Source organism: Arachis ipaensis, chromosome B6 (assembly GCF_059453495.1).
Source record: "Arachis ipaensis isolate K30076 ecotype BB chromosome B6, ASM5945349v1, whole genome shotgun sequence".
NCBI classification, from domain to species: domain Eukaryota; kingdom Viridiplantae; phylum Streptophyta; class Magnoliopsida; order Fabales; family Fabaceae; genus Arachis; species Arachis ipaensis.
In genome coordinates, this window is record NC_142441.1 from 76008331 (window position 1) to 76019968 (window position 11638).

The following is an 11638-nucleotide window of genomic DNA, read 5'->3' on the forward strand; positions in this document are numbered from 1 at the left end:
ATAACCTTTCAGAAATTTTCGAACAGGCAGAGGAGATGGCAGCCGAAAATAATGATAATGTAAGGAAGATGCTTGGTGACTTTACTGCACCTAATTCCAATTTACATGGAAGAAGCATCTCCATTCTTGCCATTGGAGCAAACAACTTTGAGCTGAAACCTCAATTAGTTTCTCTAATGCAGCAGAACTGCAAGTTTCATGGACTTCCATCTGAAGATCCTTTTCAGTTCTTAACTGAATTCTTGCAGATATGTGATACTGTTAAGACTAATGGAGTAGATCCTGAAGTCTACAGGCTCATGCTTTTCCCTTTTGCTGTAAGAGACAGAGCTAGATTATGGTTGGATTCTCAACCCAAAGACAGCCTGAACTCCTGGGATAAGCTGGTCACGGCTTTCTTAGCCAAGTACTTTCCTCCTCAAAAGCTGAGCAAGCTTAGAGCTGATGTTCAAACCTTCAGACAGAAAGAAGGTGAATCTCTCTATGAAGCTTGGGAAAGATACAAACAGTTGACCAAAAAGTGTCCTTCTGACATGCTTTCAGAATGGACCATCCTGGATATATTCTATGATGGTTTATCTGAGCTATCAAAGATGTCACTGGACACTTCTGCAGGTGGATCCATTCACCTAAAGAAAACGCCTGCAGAAGCTCAAGAACTCATTGGCATGGTTGCTAATAACCAGTTCATGTACACTTCTGAAAGGAATCCTGTGAATAATGGGACGCCTATGAAGAAGGGAGTTCTTGAGGTTGATACTCTGAATGCCAAATTGGCTCAGAATAAAATATTGACTCAGCAAGTCAATATGATCTCTCAGAGTCTGCATGGAATGCAAGCTGCATCCAACAGTACTCAAGAGGCTTCTCCTGAAGAAGAAGCTTATGATCCTGAGAACCCTGCAATAGCAGAGGTAAATTACTTAGGTGAACCTTATGGAAACACCTATAACTCAACATGGAGAAATCATCCAAATTTCTCATGGAAGGATCAAAAGCCCCAACAAGGCTTTAACAATGGTGGAAGAAACAGGTTTAGCAATAGCAAGCCTTTTCCATCATCAACTCAGCAACAGACAGAGAACTCTGAACAAAATGCTTCTAATTTAGCAAATCTAGTCTCTGATCTATCTAAGGCCACTGTAAGTTTCATGAATGAAACAAGGTCTTCCATTAGAAATTTGGAAGCACAAGTGGGCCAGCTGAGTAAAAGGATCACTGAAATCCCTCCTAGTACTCTCCCAAGCAATACAGAAGAGAACCCAAAAGGAGAGTGCAAGGCCATTGACATAAGCGCCATGGCCGAACCTCTGAGGAGAGGAGAGGACGTGAATCCCAAGGAGGAAGACCTCCTGGGACGTCCAGTGATCAATAAGGAGCTTCCCTCTGGGGAACCAAAGGACTCTGAGGCTCATCTAGAGACCATAGAGCTTCCATTGAACCTCCTTATGCCCTTCATGAGCTCTGATGAGTATTCCACTTCTGAAGAGAATGAGGATGTTACTGAAGAGCAAACTGCCAAGTTTCTTGGTGCAATCATGAAGCTGAATGCCAAATTGTTTGGCATTGATGCTTGGGAAGTTGAACCTCCCTTGTTCATCAATGAACTAAGTGATCTGGATCAACTGACATTGCCTCAGAAGAGACAGGATCCTGGAAAGTTCATAATACCCTGTACCATAGGCACCATGCTCTTTAAGGCTCTGTGTGACCATGGTTCAGGAATAAACCTCATGCCCCTCTCTGTAATAGAGAAACGGGGAATCTATGGGGTGCAAGCTGCTAAAATCTCACTAGAGATGGCAGACAGCTCAAGAAGACAGGCTTATGGACAAGTAGAAGATGTATTAGTAAAGGTTGAGGGCCTTTACATACCTACTGATTTCATAGTCCTGGATACTGGAAAGGAAGAGGATGAATCCATCATCCTAGGAAGACCTTTCCTGGCCACAGCAAGAGCTGTGATTGATGTTGACAGAGGTGAAATAGTCCTTCAATGGAATGAGAACTCCCTTGTATTCAAAACTCAAGGATCTCCCTCTGCAACCATGGAGAGGAAGCAAAAAAAGCTTCTCTCAAAGCATAGTCAACCAGAGCCCCCATAGTCAAACTCTAAGTTTGGTGTTGGGAGGCCACAACCAAACTCTCAATTTGGTGTTGAACTCCCATATCCAAACTCTAACTTTGGTGTTGGAGAGTCTCAACAAAGCTCTGCACATCTGTGAGGCTCCATGAGAGCCCACTGTCAAGCTATTGACATTAAAGAAGCGCTTGTTGGGAGGCAACCCAATGTTTATCTAATTCTTATTTTTATTGTTTTTCATGTTTTCTTAGGTTCATGATCATGTGGAGTCACAAAATAAATATAAAAATTGAAAACGGAATCAAAAACAGCAGAAGAAAAATCACACCCTGGAGGAGCATTTGTCTGGCGTTCAAACGCCAGAACAGAGCATAGTTCTGGCGCTGAACGCCCAGAATGGGAGCATCCTGGCACTGAACGCCCAGAACAAGCATGGTTCTGGCGTTCAACGCCAGAAATGGCAGCAAAGGGGCGTTGAACGCCCAAAAGGGGCACCAACCTGGCGCTGAACGCCCAGAGTTATGTGCAAGGGCATTTTACATGCCTAAATTGGTGCAGGGATGTAAATGCCTTGACACCTCAGGATCTGTGGATCCCACAGGATCCCCACCTACCTCATCATCTCTCTTTCCATTCATGATCATCCCTTCTTTTTTTTTTCCATTTACCACTCACATCCATACACCCACTACCTTCAAAAATTCAACATCTCTCTCCCACCCAATCCCACCCATATGGCTGAATACACACTCCCATCCATCTCCTCCATATCTTCTTATTCTTCTATTCTTTCTTCTTTTGCTCGAGGGCGAGCAACATTCTAAGTTTGGTGTGGTAAAAGCATAGCTTTTTTGTTTTTTCCATAACCATTGATGGCACCTAAGGCCAGAGAAACCTCTAGAAAGAGGAAAGGGAAGACAAAAGCTTCCATCAAGGGTCTATAGCTCAGTGGAAGAACATGTGACTGCAAATCAAGAGATCCCTGAGATACCTCAGGGGATACATTTTCTTCCACACAATTATTGGAAGCAACTAAGGGTGGAACATCAAGAGCACTCCATCATCCTTCATGAAATCAGAGAAGATCTAAAAAGCAATGAAGGAGGAGCAACAAAGACAAGGAAGAGACATAGAAGAGCCCAAGAACATCATTGAAATGCCATCATCACTAAGGTGGATTCATTCCTTGTTCTTGCTTTCTCTGTTTTTTGTTTTCTGTATTATGTGCTTATCTATGTTTGTGCCTTCATTACATGATCATTAGTAGTTAGTAACTTTGTCTTAAAGATATGAATGTCCTATGAATCCATCACCTCTCTTAAATGAAAAATGTTTTAATTCAAAAGAACAAGAAGTACATGAGTTTCGAATTTATCCTTGAACTTAGTTTAATTATATTGATGTGGTGACAATGCTTCTTGTTTTCTGAACGTATGCTTGAACAGTGCATATGTCTTTTGAAGTTGTTGTTTAAGAATGTTAAATATGTTGGCTCTTGAAAGAATAAAGACTAGGAGACATGTTATTTGATAATCTGAAAAATCATAAAAATGATTCTTGAAGCAAGAAAAAGCAGCAAAGAACAAAGCTTGCAGAAAAAAAAAGAAAAAAAAAAAAGTAGGCGAAAAAAAAAATATAGAAAAAAAAAGAAAAAGAAAAAGCAAGCAGAAAAAGCCAATAACCCTTAAAACCAAAAGGCAAGGGCAAATAAAAAGGATCCCAAGGCTTTGAGCATCAGTGGATAGGAGGGCCTAAAGGAATAAAATCCTGGTCTAAGCGGCTAAACCAAGTTGTCCCTAACCATGTGCTTGTGGCGTGTAGGTGTCAAGTGAAAACTTGAGACTGAGCGGTTAAAGTCAAGGTCCAAAGCAAAAAAAAAAAAGAGTGTGCTTAAGAACCCTGGACACCTCTAATTGGGGACTTTAGCAAAGCTGAGTCACAATCTGAAAAGGTTCACCCAATTATGTGTCTGTGGCATTTATGTATCCGGTGATAATACTGGAAAACAAAGTGCTTAGGGCCACGGCCAAGACTCATAAGGAAGCTGTGTTCAAGAATCATCATACTGAACTAGGAGAATCAATAACACTATCTGAACTCTGAGTTCCTATAGATGCCAATCATTCTGAACCTCAATGAATAAAGTGAGATGCCAAAACTATTCAAGAGGCAAAAAGCTATAAGTCCCGCTCATATGATTGAAGCTATGTTTCATTGATAGTTTGGAATTTATAGTATATTCTCTTCTTTTTATCCTCTTTTATTTTCAGTTGCTTGGGGACAAGCAACAATTTAAGTTTGGTGTTGTGATGAGCGGATAATTTATACGCTTTTTGGCATTGTTTTTAGTATGTTTTTAGTGGGATCTAGTTACTTTTAGGGATGTTTTCTTTAGTTTTTATCTTAAATTCACATTTCTGGACTTTACTATGAGTTTGTGTGTTTTTCTGTGATTTCAGGTATTTTCTGGCTGAAATTGAGGGACTTGAGCAGAAATCAGATTCAGAGGTTGAAAAAGGACTGCTGATGCTGTTGGATTCTGACCTCCCTGCACTCAAAGTGGATTTTCTGGAGCTACAGAACTCGAAATGGCGCGCTTCCAATTGTGTTGGAAAGTAGACATCCAGGGCTTTCCAGCAATATATAATAGTCCATACTTTGGCCAAGAATTGATGACGTAAACTGGCGTTCAACGCCAGCCTTCTGCCCAAATTTGGCGTCCAGCGCCAGAAAAGGATCCAAAACCAGAGTTGAACGCCCAAACTGGCACAGAAACTGGCGTTCAACTCCACAAATGGCCTCTGCACGTGCAACACTCAGGCTCAGCCCAAACACACACCAAGTGGGCCCCGGAAGTGGATTTATGCATCAATTACTTACTCATGTAAACCCTAGTAGCTAGTTTATTATAAATAGGACCTCTTACTAGTCTTTTTGAGCATCTTTGGTCTCAGTTTTATTGCATTGTTCATCTTAGGAGACTATTGATCTCGTTTAGGGGGCTGGCCATCTCGGCCATGCCTGGACCTTCACTTATGTATTTTTAACGGTAGAGTTTCTACACTCCATAGATTAAGGTGTGGAGCTCTGCTGTTCCTCAAAGATTAATGCCAAGTACTACTATTTTCTATTCAATTCTTCTTATTTTGCTTCTAAGATATCCATTCGCACCCAAGAACGTGATGAAGGTGATGATTATGTGTGACGCTCATCATCCTTCTCCCTTATGAACGCGTGCCTGACAAACACTTCCGTTCTACATGAATTAAGCTAGAATGAATATCTCTTAGATCTCCTAACCAGAATCTTCGTGGCATAAGCTAGAATGATGGCGGCATTCAAGAGAATCCGGAAGGTCTAAACCTTGTCTGTGGTATTCCGAGTAGGATTCAATGATTGAATGACTGTGACGATCTTCAAACTCGCGAGTGCTGGGCGTTAGTGACAGACGCAAAAGGAGGGTGAATCCTATTCCAGCATGATCGGGAACCGACAGATGAATAGCCGTGCCGTGACAGGGTGCGTGAGCATATTATTCACTGAGAGGAGGGGATGTAGCCACTGACAACGGTGATGCCCTTGCATAAAGCCAGCCATGGAAAGGAGTAAGACTGATTGGATGAAGATAGCAGGAAAGCAGAGGTTCAGAGGAACGAAAAGCATCTCCATTCGCTTATCTGAAATTCCTACCAATGATTTACATAAGTATCTCTATCCCTATTTTACTATATAATATTCGAAAACACCATTATCACTTTATATCTGCCTGACTGAGATTTACAAGGTGACCATAGCTTGCTTCATACCAACAATCTCCGTGGGATTCGACCCTTTCTCACGTAAGGTATTACTTGGACGACCCAGTGCACTTGCTGGTTAGTTGTATCGAAGTTGTGACAATTATGAATTAAGATCAAAGCACCAAGCTTTGGAGCCATTACCAGGGATTGTTCGAGCCTGGACATCACAATTTCGTGCACCATGATTCCCTTTCACATAGTTTATGGAAAAGTCTGTCATCTCCCAGTTGAAGTAGAGCACAAAGCCTTTTGGGCAGTAAAGGAGTGCAACATGGGATTTGAGGAAGCCGGAGCTAAAAGGAAGTTGTAACTGCAAGACTTGGAAAGCCTTCGCCTGGAAGCTTATGAGAACTCAAGACTGTACAAGGAAAAGATGAAGGCTGTAGATGATCAGCACATCAAGAGGAAAGAGTTCCAACCTGGGGACTTAGTCCTCATTTACAAATCCAGACTGAGGCTCATGCCAGGTAAGTTGAGATCAAGATGGGAAGGTCCGTACAGAGTAGAGAAGGCTAAGCCGTACGGAGTTTTTCACCTAAGTCACCCTTCAAGATCTGAACGCATCAAAGTTAATGGACATCGTTTGAAGCTATATCATGGTGAGAAGGTGAACAAAAACAAGGAGTTAGATATCTTCCTCTTGGAGGATCCACTCACAACAGAAGACTGAGCTAATGGAGCGTCCAACTTACGGACGTTAAAGCAAAGTGCTAGGTGGGAGACAACCCACCATGGTATGATCGTTCCTTTCCTTATTTTTAGTTTTCCTTTTCAATAACTCTTATCATTATTAGCACATTTAGTTTGCATCTGCATTTGCATATTTTTACTTTTATTTTTTCAAAAAAAAGGAGAGGGAGAGTGGCGATGCGACAGCGTCGCCGACGCATCCGCGTCGTAGGTGGCTTGGAAAGATTAAGAAATCGAACAGAAAGTCACGCGGGAGCGTGGCTGGAGGCGTGCCTTTGGCACAAATCACCCCACGCGTCCGCGTCACTCACACGGACGCGTGACCTGGAAATCGACGTAAGAAAAGGTGCACAACCTAAAGTTGTGCTAGAGTGGTGCTGGACTGGTGCTAAACGCACAAGCCTTACTACGCGGACGCATGGCTCACGCGTTCGCATCATATCCCTATAATGGCCACTCACGCGATCACGTCGACCACGTGACCGCATCACCCTAGATTTTGGCAATAATAACTTTTGAACAGAGAGTTGTGCGAGCACGAGGCTGCCCTCGCGCCAATAGTATAAAACGCGTCACGCGTCCGCGTGACTGACGCGACCGCGTCGATTAATTTCAGCGCAAGTCGCGTGAACGCGTCCGTGTCCCCCACGCGTCCGCGTCGCTTTCGCCGTAAAGCTTATCCTAATTTGCCAAATATCTTATCTTTATCTTCCCCAAATCCTACTTTTTCTTTTCCCTCGTCATTATTTTCTTCCCCTTTCTTCCTCCTTCCTTCTTTCTCACTTTCTACTTTCTCTCTCTCACCACCATTAACAAGGTTCTTCTTTTCTTCTTCCCTCTTTACTTTTCTATTCTTCTTCTCAATTTATGTTTTCTTCTCCTTTTCTTTTTCTTTTTACTTTCATTATCCATGTTTTCTTTTTCTTTCTTTTTCTTTTAATTGGTGTTAAAAAATTTATTTGAGTTATTATTTCTTATTATATGCTTGTGGATTATTGCAAAATTGTTTGGCAATTATATATTAATTGTTTAACGGTTGCTTGCATGTTCAATTTAATAATTTCAATAGCTTATTTTTCATGCATGCTATGTGTTTGTGAAAATGCCCGTATGGCATTGTGCACTATTTTTGGATTTCTTTTAATTTACTACTCTATATGCCTGTTTTTCACAAAACCATTTTTAATATTTTTTTATTTAAATATAATTGTCATTATAAACAAATTATCAGTTTGAAAAGGCTTGGTAATCTAACTTGGACATTGAATGCTTGATCTATGCTACTCATGCCTTTGCCTGCATGCAAATAAACACCTTGCATTTAATTGTCATCATATGCACTTCCTATATTTCCATTTATGATTTTTCACATGTAGTCATGACCATGTGTTAACTTTATTCATCTTTAATGTGCATTAATTACCACCCATACCATCATCTTCCTTGCTATACCCCTTGACATTTTGACATACTTTCTCTTTTCTCCCTTTCAGGATGGCCACCAAGAAAGGCAAGGAGAAATCTACTTCTAAGCCACCAGCAAGGAGAGGAACAAAACGAGCATTAATGGCAGAGCCTTCTTCAACTGCAATAAAGCCTTCAACAAAAAATATTAAGATGATTATAAAGGTTGACGAAAAAGAGAAAGCCTTCCCAGCAAAGGACACTGCGATTTTCCAATTGCTACTGTGAGCAGATATTCCCCATCCTGGTAGAAAAGAGTTACAACAACGAACACCTTCTTATCCTCCCAAACCATATTGCTGAATTTGTTGAGCCACAAATTGCACGAAGATAATGGGGTTTCCTCCAGAGACAGCCACGGCAGGTTAATCTTTCCTAGGTAGTCGAGTTCTACTCCAACTTCCACCTGCCGACCCTGCAGTCTGTCTATGTCCGTCAGAAGCAAATTCCCATCACAGAAGAGGCCATTCAACGAGCTTTAGATCTTTCCCCTACTCCAGAAGGACTGGACGCATTTCAAGAAGCCGCACTTAAGCGCCAGATGTACCAATTTGACTGGGACGCTGTTCTCAGAATTATCGCACTACCTGGCAGCAGATGGATCTACGGATACCATCGTTCCCATCCTAGGGAATATTGGCTTCCGCACTTACCTTGGAGGCTCGAGTATGGGCACAGATTATGTCCCATTACGTCTTTCTGAGCACCCACGAGTCCTTCTTCATTGCAGACATGGCCGTTCTACTATGGTGCATCCTTACAGACGAGCCTCTGAACCTACCAAGACACATCCGGAATGCCATGGGACACGTACAATTCGTGGGCAACTTACCTTTTCCCGCCTTGGTTTCAGATCTCGTCTCAGCTGCCAGAGTCTCCTACAGAGCTGGGGACACCAAAGACATGCTTCCACGGGATGATCAGTACGTCCCTAATGGGAAATATATCAGACTTTCAGCAGCCACTATAAGCCAGCCTACTGATCCGGCTGAAGACATTCCTCCTTCAACACCACAAGCACCTACAACAAATCAACTGCTCCATCAGATACTTGAAAGGTTGGATCGGCAGGAACACAAAGCAAAGCTAAGAGAGCGCCGTAACAAGTGTCGATTCACATACCTCAAGGAACTGATTATGGGAAAATTCAAGGACTCAGACACCCCGGACTCCACTTCCTTTACCAGCACAAGGAGCCATGACGGTCCCGACTGTGGAGATACTACTACTAGCCCACCTTTGTTCCTGATAGATGGCACCGAGGACAGTGCAAAGCCTTAAGTGTGGGGAGGTCGGTCAGTACCTGACTTCCGAAGGTAATTTTTCTTCCCTAACACCAATAAAGTAGGATATTTAGTTAGTTTTTCTTTTGTAGAATAGGATAGATTGCATAGTAATAGATTAGTTGCATGCATGTTCTACTTGATTGAAAAGACAATAAGTTTCTTCTAAGACCCTATTTTTAGAACAAAATTTTACCAATTTTAACTAAAACTTTTGTGTTAAATTTGCTTGAAGTTATATTTGGAACATGGTTTTTGAGCTAAAGAACACACAACCTGTGAGATTTAAGCCTTTATACATGGTTATATTATTTAACCATAATTATTTTGTTCTTGTGTGTTTACTTCTCTATGATTGTAATTTATATTTTGCTTCATCCTATATGTCCAATGTTTAATATATTTATATGCTTGCATATGATTGAGGCCATTATTTGTTTAGCTCACTTATCCAAATTAAGCCTACCCTTTCAATTACCTTTGTTAGCCACTTTGAGCCTTTGAATCCCATTTGTTCTGCATTTTACCACATTACTAGCCTTAAGCGGAAAAACAATTATATATCCCAATTGAATCTTTGGTTAGCTTAAGATAGAATTGTGTGTGTTAATTAAGTTTGGGAAATTGTGGGAACAAAAGATAATAAGGGAATATGTCATGATGATATAATGAGAATTTGGGTACCTACTCTTGTGAAACTATAAGAATAAAAAAATCTATGTGCCTTGATAAGCTATGTTTATTTTTATATTTATGTTCAAAAAAAATTATTCAATAATTAAATAAGGGGACAAAATTACCCCAATGTTAAGTTAAGAATTCAAAGATCAATACATGTATGATAAAATTAAAATAAAAGTTGATACATGAGTAAGGAATGTGAAAAGAAAATTTTGGGTAGCTAAGTGTGAAATTTAAACTATAAAGAATATATGTGTTAGGTGAAAGCTTGGGTTAATTAAAGATTCAATTTATAAGCCTACTTAGCCATATATGTATCCTTACCCTTACCTTGGTCCCATTACAACCTTGAAAAGACCTCATGATGTTTGCATTGGTATATTAAATGTTGTTGATTGGTTAGGTGAAGAACAAAAATTAGAAAGCATGATTAGAGAAGGATAGAGTGATTACCCTATACACTAGAGAGATTAGAGCATACATACATCATCAGTGAGGGTTCAATGCTTAAATTCTATGTTCCCTGCTTTCATGAGCTACCTTCTTGCATTTTTATCTGTTCTTACTGAATAAGAATTGAATTAGTGGAATTTGATTTGTGATTGTCTTGAAGAGCTTATTTAATTTTGACCAAGTGGACAAAAATCATATAGTTGCATTCACATATATAGGTTGCATTGCATTGCATGAGTTTTACATGTTCCTACTCATTTATTTTATCTCCTTCAACTAAGCATGAGGACATGCTAATATCTAAGTGTGGGGAGGTTGATGATAAACCCATATTTTATGACATATTTTGTGCTCAAATTGATTGATTTATTCAATCCTTCACCCACTTATTCATATTAATTGCATGGTTTTACTTTCCCTTCCTTATTATATGATGTATGTGAAAAACATGTTTCCTATGCTTAAAAATAATTATTTTGATTACCCTTTATTTCCATTCGATGCCGTGATTCGTGTGTTGAGTAATTTCAGATCTTCTAAGGCAGGAATGACTTAAAAGATGGAAAGGAAACATACAAAATTGGAAGGAAAGCATAAAACGGAGTTTTTGAAGAAACCGGCAGCAACGCAATCGCATGGACGACGCGGCCGCATGCCAGCACGAAATGGCAGTGATGCGACCACATGATTGATGCGACCGCGCTCCATGAGCAAAACGCATATGACGCAGACGTATGATTGAAGCGACCGCGTGACAAGCAAAACACCAGACAACGCGACCGCATGACCCATGCGGACGCGTGACAGATGCCACACACCAGAAATTACAAAAAACGCCCCCAGCAATTTCTGAAGCCCTTTTTGGCCCGAATCCAAGTCTAGAAGGCACAGATCAGAGGTTGTGAAGTGGGGGAATGCATCCATTTGGAGGAGAGTCTCCAATTAGTTAGTTTTCATGATTTAGATTTAGTTTTGAGAGGGAGATTCTCTCCTCTCTCTTTTAGGATTTAGAATTAGGATTTCTTTTGCTTTCAGGATTATCTCTTTTTATCAGGTTCAATATTCTGTTTTATTTATCTTCTCGATTTAGTTTATGAATTCTTCTATGTTATAGATTATTCTTTTGAATTAATGTTATTTGAGGTATTTCAGTTTATTATTACTTTCTTTTATTTATGTTATTG

General features: G+C 40.4%; 1 non-coding gene across 1 annotated transcript; it reads right to left on the bottom strand.

Annotated features, from left to right (window-relative positions):
* Nucleotides 1-431: 431 nt before the first annotated feature.
* LOC148561395 (small nucleolar RNA R71) lies at nucleotides 432-539 on the bottom strand. The gene has a single exon (XR_015888190.1). It is a non-coding gene; the product is annotated as a small nucleolar RNA R71 (small nucleolar RNA).
* Nucleotides 540-11638: the final 11099 nt, after the last annotated feature.